The sequence below is a fragment of the Biomphalaria glabrata genome, chromosome 1, assembly GCF_947242115.1.
Source record: "Biomphalaria glabrata chromosome 1, xgBioGlab47.1, whole genome shotgun sequence".
Taxonomy (NCBI): domain Eukaryota; kingdom Metazoa; phylum Mollusca; class Gastropoda; family Planorbidae; genus Biomphalaria; species Biomphalaria glabrata.
The window spans coordinates 71,316,021-71,335,141 of record NC_074711.1 but is presented as its reverse complement, the minus strand read 5'-3'; the positions used below and the strand labels follow the sequence as shown (position 1 = coordinate 71,335,141).

The window sequence follows — 19,121 nt, the reverse complement described above, 5'->3', positions numbered from 1 at the left end:
TAAGTTGTGCACTGTTAGGAACTGAGCTAGCAATGAATGTTGACATTAGAGAGAGAGAACGAAGTTCATTAAAATATGTCTATGTTTAATACTTTGACCATGCTTTGACAGCTTAGACCAGTGATGCCCAAAATACTCCCGCGGGCCACATTCGGACCGCGTCGTGGCTCCATCCGGCCCACCAAAACGTTGGCAAAAAGTGTTGAAAAAACTCCTCTCGTAAAAAAAAAGTTTGAGTAAAAAAATACTATCTTTCTACGATAGGGTAAATGGATTGGTACCGAAAATACTATTTTGGTTTATAAAGATGGACTGGCTCTTTTAAAGGACATAAACAGCTTTGTGAAATCCAACACATCAATAAATAAGGCGGCATTTTGGGTTTCAGACGCGATTGCTAGATTTCACCTAGAAAGGAGGATTGATGAGAATATTTACGAAAACAAAATTCCGACGGCAAATGCATAAAAAAGTGTTTTCTAGTAATGATCTTATCTTATCTTATATAATACAGACGTTACTTCAAAAAAGAAGATGATTACGTCCTACGCGTCATGCATTTAGTCATGCAAGAACTGTGTTCTGAAAAAAAGAATCCTGTTGATGTTGTCAACATTTCTCTTGACAATACAAGGCGAAAGAAAGATATAGGTAGATATCTCAATTCAAATAGTACAGACAATCCAGTTTTCAAAAGAGCTTCATGTCGCGTGTGCATACATCAGTATACCTTAAAAATGGGCATCCAGCGGCTCTCCTGCCTTCTGCTAGATCACCGTACATAATGTCTAGTGGGAGTCAATCTTGTGGCATTCTGTGAAATGACCAATCCAGCCAAAGCAGAGGTGGAAGTTATACACCTTTTTTCCCCTGCAAAAAATATGCTGACCATGTTTTACTACCATATGCAAGAGTCCTCTACTGTGCTCATCTCACAGGTCCACTAGACTATTGCTTTAGTATTGGTAGTCAGCAAGTTATTGTCCCACACTCTTTTCTGGAGCCGTGACATGGAGCCCATTGCCTTGACTATCCTGTTTGTGATGTTTTTATCAGTAGCACATCGTTGGAGATGACGGAGCCAAGATAACCAAAATGGTCAACAATTTCCAGTGGTTGGCCATTAATGGTCACGTGAGGTGCAGTGCTTCTTTTCTGAACTGGTATTTCTTTGACTAATATTTAAGTCAAACTGCTGGCATTGAAAAGTTTTCCAGAGGATGGAGAAATACACCTTCGTTAATGTCGTTTAAAACAATACAGTAGGCAGGAAAAAAATCTGCTAAACAGAAAAGATGCGAGCACACATCCCTGCTAGACACCACTGCTCAACAGAAAAGATGCGAGCACACATCCCTGCTTGACACCACTGCTAAACAGAAAAGATGCGAGCACACATCCCTGCTTGACACCACTGCTAAACAGAAAAGATGCGAGCACACATCCCTGCTTGACACCACTGCTGACCTCAAAGGGTGTTGATTGAGCTCCATTTATTGTACATTTTGTTTCCTCATGAAAACACTCAATGAAATTTTGTTGAATAGATGTATGTAGAAAGAAGATAAAACTCACTACAAAAACATTCCGTCTCAAGTCTCTCAAATAAAAAATATTTTTCAAATAAATTTTGTAACTATTACCCACGTGACTTCTCTTCACATCCATTATGACAAACCAGCCCGTGGTTTCATCAGCCTACACCACTAGAACCAAACGCTCCCTATCCTCGTCGTTACCTTGGAAACACACACACATACACTCCATAACAATTAATGCAATGAAAAGACCTATTTACGAGTCTCTCATCGTGCCTCAAACTAAACCAGTTTGGGAGAGCATTCTATTTTTCTTATCAACAAAAACGGTGTATAAGGACCTGTCTTTTTCTCGGAATTTCTCCTGCTGTAGTCATAGAAAATATCATGTCTATAGTGGATCTACCACTCCTGGATACACAATCGGATTTTCGGTAGACTCTGGGTAGACCATCAATTGCAGCCTCTAGAAATATTGTTGCCAACTATGCTGAGGAAAGAGATACTTTCAATAACTGTTGCAATCCTTCTGATCTCCCTTTTCTGATATATTATGACTATATTTGTGTTAAGAAAAAGATAAAGCATTTAGCATTGTACCATGTAGATGTCGTTAGCATCTCTCACAATACTCGTTATTTCGTTATACAGAAATATATATATATATATATGTATGTATGTGTGTGTGTGTGAGAGAGAGAGAGAGAGAGAGAGAGACCAGGTGTAGAATATTTTACATACGATATACGCCTGAAAAAAAAATAATGTTTTAAAACTTATTTTTATTCTTTTTTAGGTGTTTTTTTTTTTTTTAATCCTGTCTGGGATACTTCTGATCTTTTTCTTAGGTATTGATTAGTACAGCAGATTTACGATTTCGTCGTATTAGTCTTCAATGATTGGTTCTCCATCTTCGTCTACTCTCTCCCTGACACGATCTACTACAAACTCTGGTCCACATGTGGTTCAAGGATGTTTTTGATGGTCAAGAATTTAAGGAGAGGGTGAAGAACAAATGGACGCAGGGCTAGTAAGAATTGAACACGTTTGTAAAACATTTACTTAGGGTCGATGGAAACTTCTTTTTTATTTACTAACTACTTTGTATAAAATGTTTGTTTTGTAAAATGTTTTACATGTTTCGGATGTTCCTTCAGAGTTGAAGATAATTTACTTCCTTGTCCGATTCTCCCGCAGGACGACGGAGGATGGCAGCGGGCAGGGTTTTAACCCGGGACTATCGAGAAGTCCGAACGACAGTCCAGCACGCATTCCGCAACACCAAGCAGCCTAGAGATTCTCACAGTGCTAGACTAAAAATATGAGTCCGTCTTTTGGGTGGGAAATTTTCCTTTCAGTAATTCATGTCAAATAATTTCACTAGAGACTTTTAAACACGTGATAAATCTATCAAGGGCCACCTTTTTGGTGTATCCGGTGTAGAGAATACAGAAGTATTGAGAAGTGTTGATTAAGTATTATAATTAATATAAGAGAAACTGGGCTATGAACGTATATTGTGTGTGCTATCGTACAAATTGTTTGCTGTAAAGCAGACCTCATTCACCAATGGTAAACTAACAACGTTTAGTCACGTTCTTCTCAATCTCTTCTATACAAATTACAATCTAATTTTAATCAACAGTTAGCGCGTGTCAGGTATTTTCATTGTGTTATCAATATTATCACGTGACTGTTCGTTTTGGTGAATGAGGTTCATTATGTGTTGTCTTTTGTAATGCACAACTGTAAAACAAATGTCCTCACGTTTAATAAAGATTATTATTATTACCAGTATCACTACTTGGCATTTGTCTTCAGCACTTTAGAATCCAATGTTTAAGCTCTTTCGTTGGTAGCCCAAAGCCAAGGTTAGTTACGCTTTTCTTTACTCTCCATTATATCGCCACCATATTCTACATATCATTTTGTCTTCTTTTTTCTCTCTTTCTTAATTCAATAGCTTAAAGAATATAAATGGGATCTTGAAAATCAAAGTGTAAACAAAAGAGCAGATTACTGGGATTAACTTTTTGTGTGAAAAATCCCCTATAGCAGACGACTATAGCTTAAGCAACTATTAAAACTATTCGTTATAACGTTTCGATTATATAGTTTAAGTACTATTCTATAACATTATACCCTTTACATATGTCTGTCTGTTTCTACTAACTTACGAGATGTACTAAATAGTGTGGAGTATGTATTTGGTGATCATTTTCGTTGTTCAATGCAACCTAACAAAACGACGACCTTAAAGGGACTAATTCAGCTCATACAATAGCTTCAGTCAATTACAATTTCTTTCCCTTGTTCAAGATACCAAACAAAATAACTTATTACCAATAGTTTTTTAACTAATTGGTTAATTTTTTTATAGTAATTCTTGTGTTGTCAGGTAAAAGAATTAATTGTGCAAAATTTCACATTGATTCGTTATTGGGTGTGGGGGAGATAACGTGTACAAACTTTTTACTAGACAGACAGACAGACAAAAAGAGTTGATAGAAGCTTTGATTTTCAAGATCCCATTTATATTCTTTAAGCTATTGACAAGGCTCGTTGTTAATCCAACAGAATAAAAATTGCTTAAACGCCATCTAAAAATATTCCACTGGCCTGAGTGCATACAAATGACAAAAATGAGATGGCAATTATAAAGAAATATATTTTTTTAATGCTATAATAAATTTTGATCTAACTGATAAGAGTAATTGTCAGGTAGTGACCAGAACATTAACTCTTAATTGTTTTTTTCTTCCCAGATACCCCGGCTTGGAGAATGTGGATGTGAGATAAGGTGGCGTCACTGCTGGTAAACAAACACAAACAGGCGACATTGGCAACGTGAGATCTTGAACAAGTGGTGACATGAACACGTGCCTTGGGTGACTCTTTGTGACACACGAGCCTTCACTGATATTTTGTGGCGCGCTAAACATTTTTGTAAATCCTCAAGTATTATTCCATACTCTCATTTCTTAACGTGTTTTCGTTTTCAGTATTATGGCCTTTAAAAAACAACAACTGCATTTGTATGACTCGTCTATCGTTCTCATTGCAGCACAGAGCGCTCTGGTCCAATGCCTTTGTGGACCTGTTGGGTGTGTGGACCTGTTGGGTGTGTGGACCTTTTTTGTGTGTGGACCTGTTGAGTGTGTGGACCTGTTGGGTGTGTGGACCTGTTGGGTGTGTGGACCTGTTGGGTGTGTGGACCTGTTGGGTGTAGGGATCTGTTGGGTGTGTGGACCTGTTGAGTGTGTGGACATGTTGGGTGTGGGGATCTGTTGGGTGTGTGGACCTGTTGGGTGTGTGGACCCTGTTGGGTGTGGGGATCTGTTGGGTGTGTGGACATGTTGGGTGTGGGGATCTGTTGGGTGTGTGGACCTGTTGGTTGTGTGGACCTGTTGAGTGTGTGGACATGTTGGGTGTGGGGATCTGTTGGGTGTGGGGATCTGTTGGGTGTGTGGACCTGTTGGGTGTGTGGACCCTGTTGGGTGTGTGAACCCTGTTGGGTGTGTGGACCCTGTTGGGTGTGGGGACCCTGTTGGGTGTGGGGACCCTGTTGGGTGTGGGGATCTGTTGGGTGTGTGGACCTGTTGGTGTGTGGACCCTGTTGGGTGTGTGAACCGTGTTGGGTGTGGGGACCCTGTTGGGTGTGGGGACCCTGTTGGGTGTGTGGACCCTGTTGGGTGTGTGGACCCTGTTGGGTGTGGGGATCTGGGGAAGGATTCCTTGCTCAGCAAACACATCTTGGCTCAAGTCGGGATTTGTACGTAACGGTTTATCCCACTCAGCCACACGTAATGTCTTTCATTTCATTAACTAGACATTATCATTGACAAAAATAGAAAGAACTATTTGATCCTTTTCTTTTCGATAGTTTCTAAGTAACTGGTCAATAATCACTTTGGGTTAGTACGACTTTTTCACTTTGTTAAATCCAAAGAACCGTAACTCTAGACATTCACATACACTCACTAGAACACATAGTCAACACTCGACACACACCCACGTCTTATGCCACACTAAATAGACGAAGATTGTTTTCCTGGTGTCACACATTCATTAGTAAGAGTACTGAAGTGAACTTGCCGAGAAAGCCTTCAAGTCAACGCCTTCCTCCTTTTGTCCAATATCAAAGATGAACCACGATCTGTTGGTTTCAAATAGGTGGATGTTTTCAATAGTAGTTTTCAAAGATAGAAAACATTACTTGTTGAATTAGTGTTTTAAGTCTCTGTACTTTTCATGATAGCCTCTCTACATGTCAAAGATCTAATACTGAGTGTCTTGGTCAATACAGTTTGCGTATATCCATATACAAACGGCACAGCCCTAGATGATTCACTAATTCACTCATCATTAATTCTTTTATAAGGGGGCGATTAACAAAAATATGAACATTGGTACCTGTTATTACTTATCATGTACCTCGAAGTAATAAGCGTCTTTCACGTTGCAAACGACCAGTGATCAGTTTTTCCATTTCGATGTTTTCTTCCTTAATTCCTTCTAAGTTTAAATAAAGGCTAAATATGACTTTTTTAAAAAACTTTAATTGATACTTGCTCTCTTAAGTTTAAACAAAACAATCTATTCAGTAGAGTCACTAGGGAGGTGAGGTCCGCACCGGGTAACACCCACCCTAGTGACGCCTCTGAATCTATTGCCTACTTGGGTAGTCGAGAACAACAAGATAATTTTTTTTTTCTTTTTATATTCAGAATAAGAAATGTTTGTATGAATATGTGTATACATAAAGTTCTTCTTTCAGACCTTGCCATCTATAGGACGGATGATGTACAGGTTATTTGTAGCCGATGGTTGACTGAGGGAGTCATGTAGCTAGCACAACGATCATTCGTTCGGGGCGTCGTAAAAATACCGAAATAAAAAATCACAGACTTGGAGTTTCGAGCTCGGGACCCCTCGGGTCGGTAGCCAAGCGCTGTACAACTCATCTACCTCGCCCCCTGTTATTGTATAAGAAAATGGAAGGTTACAAGAGCTAGGTCTACATTTGTTTTGCTTGTTTGTGGTACATACTATTACATCCGAGCCCAACCTCACTAAGGGCGGCGGGTTATGGCGGTGGGCAGAGTTCGAACCCAAACCATCGAGACGACAGTCAAGTGCGCATATCACGTGACCAGGCAGCTATCCATAAAATTAGGAACGTACAGCTTTTTTCATTAATTTTTGTTTCGGGGTGGGGTCGATAATTAATAACTGGAATTCAGTATCGAAAACTATGTGCGGAGAAGGCTCCAGCCAAAATAAAAACCATATTACCTGTTAACTATTTCAATATAGCGTAGAACTATGATCAACGAGTTGATATAAAAGGTAATATTCCAAACTACATGACGCGTCTGTTTTTGCACGCGCTTGCCCTAGTGTGTGCATGTATGTGTGGGTGATATAATGTCCCAGGTCAAATGATCAGATTTATCTTGCCTCTGGTTGCATTCTGTCTGGACATCACGTGATCACCTGACTTCCTGTTTGTTCGCTCAACAGTTGAGCGTTTGTCCGCCTAAATTTGATTTGTTGTACTTGCGCAGACGGTAAATGCTGTGTTGAACAATGAGCAGACTTATTCAACTGACAGCGGTTCGATAACACCAACATGACTCAGATTGGCTTAGTAAAGCTAAGCGATGAGCTATCAGGTAATTCATTAGATTAACAGTATTAGTGTAAAACGTGTGAACCTAGAATGTCTTTTTTTACATACATTTTTTTAACCACAATTAGTAGACTAGTCAAAGTTCTTCACTCAAAAATATTTAAGTTTTAAAAAGTTAAAGTTCCCCTTTCAGACCTTGCAATCTATAGGGCAGATGATGTAAAGGTCATCTGTTTCTGTGGCCCACGGTTAACGAGGATGTCATGTAGCCAGCACAACGACCAACCGCCTTTACTTTTCCACGACTAATGTCAGGTATCCATTAGAGCTGGGTGAACTCGGAGGCGCCCAAAGATCCCGAAATTAAAAATCCCAGGATTTGAACCCGTTCAGAAGCCAAACGTTTTGCCGCTCAGCCTCAGCGTCTCCATTGAAGATAGTACTGTGTGTACACTTACTAACCAAAACAGGTATCGAGCTTTGCATCATGCTGTAACGTGAAACTATTCCATTTTTTAAAACTCCGTTTCCAGTTCTCCTAAATTCTATTTATTTGTAAAGAATGCGTTGGTCTCTGAGTCTGAGCAAGATCACATCTTGCAGAGGTCAATTGTTTGATTACAGGATTACACAAATTGAGTGATGCTTCAAAAGATGCAATATTATGATGTGACCATTTTCAAATAATAGTCTTGAAAGACGTATAGCCCTGTACCCAGGGCCGGATCTAAGGGAGCGCTGGCTGGCTGCTGCCCCATGGACTCCACAAAATGGGTGTTTTCAGAATAGAGATTTAAAAAGATCCGAATTTCAAAGTGTCAGAAACTTATATGTTTCACAAACTTTTACATTTTACGGTTGGCAACACGGTGTCGTGGTTCAGAAATGACCGCTTGGAGCGTGCTCGTAATATTTGAAGGCTGTTCCGAATTTACGGCAACCCAGGGCCTTACCCTCCATAAAAACCAAAATATTTTTTTTTACTAAAATATGCATTTGAAATGTTTTTTAAGAAGGAAAATTAGAAAATTGACGAGTAGGCCTACAATATTTTTTTTAATCCTAAAATATAGCATGCTTTTGATAATAAGTATTATTATTTATACGTGTATTTTTATTAAGCTTTCAAAAAAGTGTTGGGGCTTCCACCAAAATTGTGCCCAAGGCCCTCCACTTACTCCTGTACTCAGAAATAATTAAAGCGTGGAGAATGCTTGAAGTTTGCCCATATTTTAAAACACATTTCTGGAGCAAAATATTTGTTTTAAAGTTTCTTTAAACTAGCCCATTGACCAGCCAGCCAGCTAATATCATGTACACAGACAAGTAGAGTAGTCTACATCCTGAGTGAAACAAAGAAGGATTTGATCTTGGCACTGTCAGGCTGTCAGCTTAGTACTTGAGCTCACAGCCAATACAACACTGCCCTTACTTCTCAGTCAGTTTTCATCGTTATCGAACATCAATCGAGACACGATGCACTCTCTGAAGACGAGTTTTGTATTTCAAGACAATTTATCGCAGTGGCCCTTTAACTGATGAGTAAATAAACAATGTTCCATTTATTTCAACACTAGGGTAGGGAACTCGTGGGATTCAAGGAAGGGTGACAAGAAACAGATCTAGCCAATTGCGTCCCCTTGACATCATTTCAGTTCCTTCTAAAACGTATTATATGTTGCTGTTTTGTATCAAATGTCATAGACAAATGATAGATATCCCGGCGAGTGTGTAGTCTATGATGTGGTACAGAGGTGTCTACGCAATAAGGAAGTCTCAAATTCAAAACCATGAGCATTATAAATAATGTATTGTTTCGTGATTTGATCTAAACACACACACGCAACACGCAAAGCTAAGCCTTCCCATTTTTAAACGTTCCCGTTGTGTTGTAGAGGTCAGTGTGTTCACTAGTTGAATAACCAAGACAGAACACACACACACAAACTTTAGTTCTTAAAAAAGGGGGGGGGTGATGAGGGATGTGGGAAAAGACTGAGGGTCAGGCAGTGACCAGTACGACCATAGATTCTTTGGTTATAGAAACTAAGTCTTATAAACCCTTCACCTTTACTAGCCCTTAGTCTGTTGGACCGTTAGGGCACCACACATGATCTGTGATCCGTCTTCTCCATTCCTCTCTGTTTTTCCCCTTGGCTAGAATTTCTTTTAATGAAAGGCATTTCCATTCTTTAATACTGTCTTCCCATCGCTCTATCTGCCTCCTCTTCTTTTTTTTTCCTTAAACGTTCCCTGCAGGAAGGTCTAAGCGCCTCATGATATGGCCATAGAGTTTGTGCTTTCTGGCTCTTGACAGCAGGCCATCGTATTAAAGGTGTTCAATACGCCTGTTTGTAACTTCGTATTGTTAAAGAACTATAATACAAAGTACTGAGTAAAAAAAATATGGAAGACGAAGTGGAGATCAGGTCGACCAAATAGATTCTAACCTTTTCTTTTAATCGTAGGATTCAAGTATAAAAATGTGAGTTATAGTCCCAAAGTTATTTATGCAATAGAAAAAATTCTGATTGAGTAAAGGTTGGTTTCAGAACTCATCTCAATTATTACTTAAAAATTTGTTATGAATTCTAAATTTGTCAAAGCATTTTCTTTCAATAATAATTAACTAAAATACAAAAGAAAAACTGTTGGTCTGCCCGGTAGGGAGAAGGTGATTACATCTATCGCCCCTGCCACCTGATAAAACTACCTTTCATTTTATATCTGCTAATGATTTAATTTGATTTCAATTGAGATTTCAGTGTGGTGTGACATAAGATACAAATGGGTTCAGATATCAATAAGTAGCTTCTTAGATAATAAAGATTCTCAACTAATTGTGTTCATGCACTATGATTTCTGCTTAAAAATTGGACCGCCCCCCCACTCAAAAGTCTAGAGTGGGGTGGGCGGTAGCTGTAATCGCCCCCCCCGCCCCCCGCTACAGAAGCGGCCAAAATATCAGAAGAGGAACGACATAATATAAAGATTAATTCTAATATATATATATATATATATATATATATATATATATATCAATAAGTAGCTTTTATCAAATAGATATATAACTAATTATGTTAACAGTCTGTGATTTCTGCAAAAAATTTGGACCGCCCCCCCCCACTCGAAAGTTAAGGGTCGGGGGGGGGGGGCGTAATTATGATATAGCCCTCCCCACCCCTCCCCACCCACCAATTCGGCCAACATACCAGAAGGAGAACTTCATAGTATTGAGATTAGATAAAATATCAATAAGTAGCTTTTATCATATAGAAATGTTACTAATTATGTTAAAAAACTGTGATTTCTGAAAAAAAATGGATCGCCCCCCCCCCACTCGAAAGTTAAGGGTGGGGGGGGTGCGGAATCGATGCAATTGTCCCACCACACCCCACCAAATCGTCCAACAACATACTAGAGGTAAGTGGGGGCGATATAATCCAAAAATAGGTTAAAATATAAATAATTTGTCTATATTATTGACATTATAGAATTCGTAAATAAATTGTGTAATTTCTCTACTAAAATTCGTCCGCCCCTACCGACCCCCCCCCCCCCCACTGAATCCGCTAGTGATACTAGTTTAAAACATGAAATAGAAGTAGCAGCCGAAAGGAGAGAAGGAAGATAGAAATCTACCCCGGGGTTAAAGTTTTAAATACAACAGGAAACTACATTTAGTTTCTATTCATAGACATAGATAAATATAGACTGGCCGAAGGAAGTAACTTTATGTAATTTGAAAACATGTACATCTATTGTATTCGGATTTCCGAATTATGAAAAATTGCATGATCTTCATTCTTCTTAGAGATTAAACAAAACTACACTGCCTCCTTATTTACAATATATATAGGTGTGTGGCTGAAATAGATACGAATACTTAACTTTTATACTGCTCATAAATGCTGTATAATAAAGTACACAAAATTGCAAGTTCCAAATTTTCATTTCATGAAACTCTTTTATCGGCCAGTCTATATTTATTTATGTCTATGTTTATATTATATCAACTCTATGCCAGTTTTCATATCAATGCTTAGGTAAAAAAAAAAAGCCAAATATATTATATTAAAGTTTTCTTCCGTATAGAAATGACAAAATTGTTTTGGAAATGATGAAAACATTGATAGAAAAGAATTTGTAAAGACACGAGGTAGGCTGGAAGAGAGATCAGTTTAAATTCAAATACATTGTGTGTATACTCAACAAAATATCCCTGGAGTCAAACCAACAAATAAAACATGACGTCTTCCGGAGTCAATCAATAGAAACATATTTTTAGCTTAACTTAATTAGACTAGTTCTGGGGCAGAAGCATAGCCACACTTTATACTGCATGGGTTTCTTTCTCACTCATTATTTCTCTCTCTCTCTCTCTCTCTCTCTCTCTCTCTCTCTCTCTCTCTCTCTCTCTCCAAATTTGTAGTTCTAAAATTAATTTCTCGATTTAACAATGACTTTTAAAAATTTTTTTTTTTTTCAATATTTCCATGACGTGTATTCCTGGTTTCTCTGTTTCTATCCCCATGCTTCTATTATTTTATGTTTTATGTCTGTCTTTTTTTTTCCATCTCTATGTTTCTATTTATGTTTACCGTGGTCTCTATTACATTGAAAGTACCAATACTTTTCCTACTACTGGTATTGGTAGACCTTCGTGGACCTTCATTGACCTTCGTGGACCTTTATAGACGAGGCAACATGAAAAGAGTTTCCTGTGTGAATGAGAGACCATCCATCCCAAGATACGTTCAACTCCAAGTAGGGGAATGTGAGGACTTCCTTAAGAGTTTCTTATCAGCCGTAACCATTGTATGATATCGCATTCTGCTTTAATCATAGGACTCTTGTGTTTTCTTTCCAATGATGTTGTCATTACCTTCTTTTCTTTTCCGAGGTGATTTCAAGGTCAACGTTTACCTACAGCACGCGGTAAGCACGTGAGGTCCTGTTCCGGTCTATAAAGTCTATATTCTCTTCACAACTGAGATTTGGAAGCTACTATACAGGTGGAGGTCACTTACAAAGTCCGCGGGATACACATTTGAGAACATTAGAAAATCCGCTGCCGAGGACACACGTAGATGACGAAAGGAAAATCTAAATCGACCACCGGCGGACAATGGTTATGTCTGCGTCGGATGTGGCAAAATATGCAGGTCACAGATGGGACTGCGTAATCAAGGAAAATACTGCATTCTTCATTAATCTTTGGACTGTAAGGCAAGCCTTATTCTACAGGCTATATAAGGATAGATAACTTTTTACTATCAGTTGTATGGCATTGTCTCTATTCAATTGTAAGAAAATGTTGTTAGTCTGACACTAGACCTCCACAGCGCCCGGGACGCAATGAATCATGGGAAAAGAAGCACGTGTTTAAAAAGAAAAGTATTTTGTGTATCAACCAGACTGATCTCCTCCAGGCGAACATTGTATTGATCAGCGCTCAAGAATATAAACGTTCTTAATCAAAAATAATTATGAAGACAAAAATATTAATTGAGCATATTTCTTTGCCCGTTGTTTTGTGTTGCAATTTTTTTAAAGAAGATTTCGAACAGGACTGTTATTTAATTTTAGATGAGATTTTACATCAAAGGATCTTTTTTTTTTTCATCTATAAACGGAATCTGGTTGAGCAGTAGTATAAACCAAGGTTTAGATTAAGTTTAAACTCCAAATAATGGACTTATCTTAAACTACTTAACATGTTTATATGGGACATCATTTGAGTTTTGTTTCCATTATTTTATTAGCGGCCCCCGAAAGGGGAAAAGACGCTATTAGTTTTGTGCGAAATGTCTGTCCGTCTGTCCGTCCGTCCCGTTTAGATCTCGTCAACTAGAAAAGATAGGGAAAATCCGACATCACAATATTTTAGTCCATTCAAAGCTCTGATGCAACGGACAGACATTTCACACAAAACTAATAGCGTCTTTTCCCCTTTCGGGGGCCGCTAAAAATTGGTTTCCTAATGATGCATTTTGAGTCACTATTTTGAGAGATTGACGATTGAATTGATAGGACAATCTTGATTCACTATTTTTAGAGGGCAATGATTAAGTAGCTAGATCATTTATTTCTTGATGTCAAAAGACTGATCATGACAATTCAGAATAGCACAGGAGATTACACTAATCCATCTCTAAAGTCGGAACATTTATATCTCTAAAATATTGTCAACGAAGCAGTGATTTAGTTTTCCTTTGTTTCAAAACAAACAACTTCTACAAACACGTCGCGTTGATAGCTATCTCAAATGTTATCCTCACGCGCAGATTTTAATGGCATCGCATTTAAAGTGCTAGTTATCTTAATGGTGCGCTAGATAGGAGGACGGCCTTTCAATAGCCATTGGATACTCAAACAAAAAGAAATTAATTAGTATTTGAGAAAGTCATTAAAAGAATCACCAGGAGCGGATAACTCTTATTTTGAAATTCATTTCGTCAAATGGGAAAAGAAAAAAAAAATTAGTATTAAATTTGTTTGATTTTGAAATACATTAAAAAAAAAAAAAAGGAAATGTCTCCACTCTCAGGGGAAATAGCTAAGGGTTAATATAATGGTCAGTCATTAAGGGTCAATGTAATGGTCAGTCATTCTCATGGGCAGTGGAGGGAAAGCCCAAAGTTACAATTTATGAGCGTTGGACTGTCCTCATGTTGTTGTTTTTTTAAAGAGTTTAATTATAAATAGGGTTACAAATACTGGACCTACTCCATAGATAATTGCTTGGTCATCTGTGTGTTTGTGTCTGAAGGTGTAAAAAGTGATTTGGAGTCATTTTTAACGGCCCCAAAAGGGGCAAAGCCGCTGTTTGTTTGGTGTGGCCTGTCTATCCGTCCCTCCGTCCGTCCGTTCTATTTAGATCTAACAAACAAGAAAATATTTTGAAATCCGATTTTATGACATTTTTCAGCATTCAAAGTTGTGGTGCTGATTGTTTATCTGCTGAAAGCGAAACTTTTTGTTTTAAATCCAATATGGAAGGCGTTTTTATTTTCTCTCAAACAAACACACCATTTTTATAACTATTTACCATTAACACTAAATAACAGGGAGACTATATAATGAAGGGAGCCACTGTTCTATACATTTTTAAAACATTTATGCAGAAGATTTTGTTCTTTTAAAAAAATAATTTCATAACAAAAATAAAATATTTAAAATACTATTTACAAAAAAACAAAGCTTATATTAAGCGTATTTGTATTAATTAGCAGTTTGAATCAGTCATTTAATTAAATTTATAATAGATCTAGACTGATAATGATAAGTTTGTGAGATAAGAAATATTTTAACCAATAGTTTTTGTTTAGCGCAATTTCATGATTTTAGCTTTCTCAGTACGCTATGATTCTATCATTTGTCTAGACCGGGAAGGGGAAAGAGAAAGTAATGGATATCTGGGTGAATTTGCCATGATCGCTTTTGAAAAGAATTCAGTTTTAAAAGAAAGTTAAGCTGTCTTTCCGCCTAAACACAAAGTCACGTGTCATGCTGCAGACGATCCGAGGAAACCTTCTCAAATCCCGTCAACCTTTTATTTAGATTGAGTAAGATTCAGGGAGTGGGTGAAAGAAGGCGCAGTTGAAGGGTGGGGGAGGAGGCACCGTCTCGTTTAGTTTAAGTCAACAGTCTTGAATTGGCAAAAGGTTATCTTGACCTATTAGTGAGCACTCGAGAAGCAAGCTCTAACAGACGCCTGGCTCAATCCAACCCACTTGGAGCCACTACAGCACCAGTTAGTGGCGTGAGGTGTTGCTGAGATGAAGAGTTGATGTCCACATCTGACTATTCCCATGTCACTTTTGATGTCATTCTAAATGTGATGATCTCGACTTGATGTCAATAAGGTCAAAGACAAAGAAAATAGAATTTGGGAGGGGAGATAATTAAATGTAAATAGAGAAAGTGTGTCGTCGTCGAGTTATTTCCCTTAGTTTATAGTGCTTAGTCTATATACATCACCGAAAAATGGAAGCTTTCATTGTTGGACTGTGTACAAGATTGTCATGGTACAATCCAGTTCCGTTTTGTTTACTACACGCAAAATAACAACACAAAAAAAACATAAGACACATTAATGATATATTAAGAATAGGCCTACATTGGAAATACGTTATAGTTACATCGGAAATATATTGGAGGTACTTTACAGTTACATCGAAAACTGTTTTTATTTACATTACTGCTCCACTTAAATATTTTAAACACATTTGTTTCCCTCGCAAAGCCAGTTCTTACTGAGAGTTGTACTTCAATCCAAGTAAATAACACTTGGAACGCCCTGATTCTTTATAATAGAAATGTATTTATAGTTGTGATGTAAATAGACCATGGAGTGTTGGAGGAAAATAAAACTCCAGCCAACTATCTCGAGTCTAAACCTACAGCGTGTTTTTTTAAAGACAAATATCGATCTCTGGGGAGTTCACCAAATTCTTCATTAACAAGCAACATTTTATGTTAGAGCTCTGAAGGGCAAAGCCCGAGGTAGTCTGAGCTAGTCACAGAACACACACAAAAACATGAGTACTGTTGGACAAACACAAGCATGCACACACATTCTAATATTAAATAGTTTATAGTGTGTTAGGGAGAAGTTGTTACACCCAGAAAAATATTCAATGAAGATCAAATAATCATGATCATACAACATCAAATATTATCGATCATACAAGATCAAAGATTATTGATCATACAACATGAAATATTATTGATCGTATACAAGATCCGAGACTATTGATCATACAACACGACATGTTATTCATCATACAAGGTCAAAGATTAATTATCTTAAAAGATCATAGATTAATCATCATACTACATCAAAGATTATTGATCATACAAGATGAAAGATTAATGTTCATCAAAATCAAAGTAGCAAATAAAAAAAAAACAGTATATAATAGAATGTATTTATGAATGAGTAAATGACACTTTATTTTCTATTTCTAGTGTGGTAGAGTAAAGTCTCTCTGTCAGACCTTGAGATTTATATATAGGGCGGATAATGTTAAGACCATCAGTTTCTTCAGCTAACGGTTAACGAGCAGGGTGTCATGTGGCCAGCACAACGACCAACTGAATTACTTTCCCAAACGAAAGTCAGGTACCCATAGCGTTGGGTTGACGCAGGGGTGCCCTAAATATCCTGGAATTCAACATCCCAGTCTTCACCGAGATTCGAACCTAGGAACCCACGTTTTTGAAGCCAAGCGCTGAACTACTCATCCACAGCGTCCCAATGTCTAGTGTTGACTGTACAACTATTGCTAGATCTAGTAGGTCGACAACCAAAAGTCTAACGCGATGTCAAGATGGGGATGAGAACTCAATAGTAAAATATTTTTGTTACAAACTAGTCGCTCGAAGTTAAACTAACAATAAAAAGTTTGTTCTGAGAGTGTCGTTTTGGTTTCAGGCAAAAAGAAACGGCTTAATTAATACCAATGTTCACAGCATCAACACAATCTTTTTTTTTTCAAGCTTTCCAGCATGTTGTATGCTTTAAAAATGTAGGCATTTCAAAGATCTGTCTTTCTACTGACTGTCTGTTAAATTAGAGGATACTCTCCAGCTTTCCTGTCTATCCATTGAAGGCCTACATGAGCTGAAAACCTTGGTTTCTCGTATCTTTACAGCCTAATTCCTAACAACGCAAATTGAGGCTTGTATGATACAAACTTTTTAACTTCAACGAGCAGATGATTTACTTTGTATTTGTTTAATGTCGGCAAATTCTTTTCATAAATTAAAAACACACCCTTTGTTAACTAAGTAGGTCAGTACTATCATACCATCTCTTGCCTCAAGACTGCCTGTCTGGTACAAAGTTTGTACACGTTATTTCTTCCACTTCCCATTCTCGGATCAAGTTGAAACTTTGCATAACTTTTTCATTGTCGAAGATATTACATTATCCAAAAAAAAATACAATTAGTTCACTAATTAGTGTTAATTAATTAATACTTTTTAGCATTGATACATAGAAAAGGGAGATAAATCTTGTAATAATGAGTAGTATAACAGTAATTGAGTGTTTTGTTTTCCTATAAGCTTCCTTTGTTGTTTTTTAATATTTTTAAAAATATTTTGCATGCTTTGCAAGTTTTCTCGGCCTTCTGAAACAATATTACACATCTTTAACCACAGGCTACACCAATGCTCCGGGTTCATATATATAGAGAGACTATATATAACTTTATATTAGCTAATATTGTTTAAAATTGTTTCATTTCGTAAATGTCACGTTGATAGGACTGGATCTACCGTATTCTTAGATTGAAACTTGAATGCTTAACTCCTACACCTACTAGTGACTTAAGAGACTCAAGTGTAATTTATAGTTTCACTTCATTAAGCCGAACACAAGAACAAAACTATTTCTTATCTTAAGACTGTTTTCTTTTTAATAGAAATAGTGTCTCTTCCAATCACTTTGTCTCCAGATCATTGTAGGAAACTAGAGAATTAGAACTTTAAAAGTACGTGTCACTTATAACTTGACACTCATGACGTTGTGCTATAGGCAAACATCAATAAGTCACGTCTGCTGAGGTGCGAAATGGTATCATACAAAGTATATTACAAAATTTAATGTTCAGAGTTGATTAGATAAAATCAACAACAAATTGGTTAATGTCTCTTAGATACTCATATATGGTGGTGTTACGTCTTCATATTGGATGAGACTCTTTAGACATGAAAACGACAAATCACAGTTTTATAAATACTTTAATCGTTATTAATACTGAAAACACTTTTTTGTTTATATTCCTCCATTTTGGTTCCTCTTCTCCTTTCAACACGCATTCGCACCATTTCACATTTACACTAAGATGCGCAAGTAACAGGTGGGAAAATAGCTAGATTATTTGGTGTATCCGGTATCAGGAAAAGTTGATAAGATGTCTTTTAAAAGTCATATGATAAATGTTTTTTTTTAGCACTTTTCACTTTTTAGTACTGCACAATCACATTTCGTAAGTACTTCCGTTTGTAGATCACATTGGTTTTGATGTAGTTGGCAGAATTGAACTTCAAGGTCCTTGACATTGTTTAGTTTATCGTAAATATCCACAATACTACAGTACATCACTAAGAACTGTTTATGTTTTAGAGTTGTATGTCTCTAGATTGAAATTACAATCTATAAGACATTATTGAACAGTTCTTTATGCCTTCAGTCAGGTTTGATGTCAATGTGTCACTATTTCTGTCAGTCTCTACTACCATTCTATAGTTGATGTTTCACTGGTAGACACAGCATTAAGTCTAAATGAGATGTTGAGAACAGACTCAACTGCTTATGTCACTCTAATAATACCCCAAGCTTGTTATTTGAAAAACACGGGTCGATAAAATCGTTGAAAACCACTTGAACCACTAATGAACGCAACGCTACTTGGAAATCGCTCACTATAAAGAATTCTACTTCGGCTAATTGAACACTGGGAACGCTTGGGGAACAAGGAATGCACTGCACTTAGTCAAGGAACTTTGCGCCGAATGGTGTGCTCTGGTAAGGGAAACGATTCAGTGAAGCAACTGTTACGTAGGCAATAGTGCGAAGAAGCTGGTCCATATTTTGGACTAAAATCTTTTTTTAGTCGAAGTTTAGATATCATCGAACAGATTCTAGTTAAGCTTTATGTGCAGAGGTGCAGAGGGGGTGGTTCTAATGTAAAACAGATAATCTAGTAATGCCAAGGTGCCTTAATCCATGCAATACTGCTATGAAGCTACTAATGTCTGATGTGTGGTACACTTAATGCATTCAGGGATGTGATCTGTGTTAGACCATATTACCACGGACCTTTTTATTTTTTTAAGTCACACAAACGTTGTCACAATACTGCTGTGCACCGGTCAGAAGAATGTAACGTCCTTTCTAGCATAAGAGAGTCTGAAGAAACAGGCGAAGACGTTTTGAA

General features: G+C 37.4%; 1 protein-coding gene across 4 annotated transcripts in view; it reads right to left on the bottom strand.

Moving 5' to 3' along the window:
• LOC106069013 (uncharacterized) overlaps positions 1 to 19,121 on the bottom strand; it is a 124,837-nt gene that overhangs the window by 12,126 nt on the left and 93,590 nt on the right. The window lies entirely within an intron of this gene.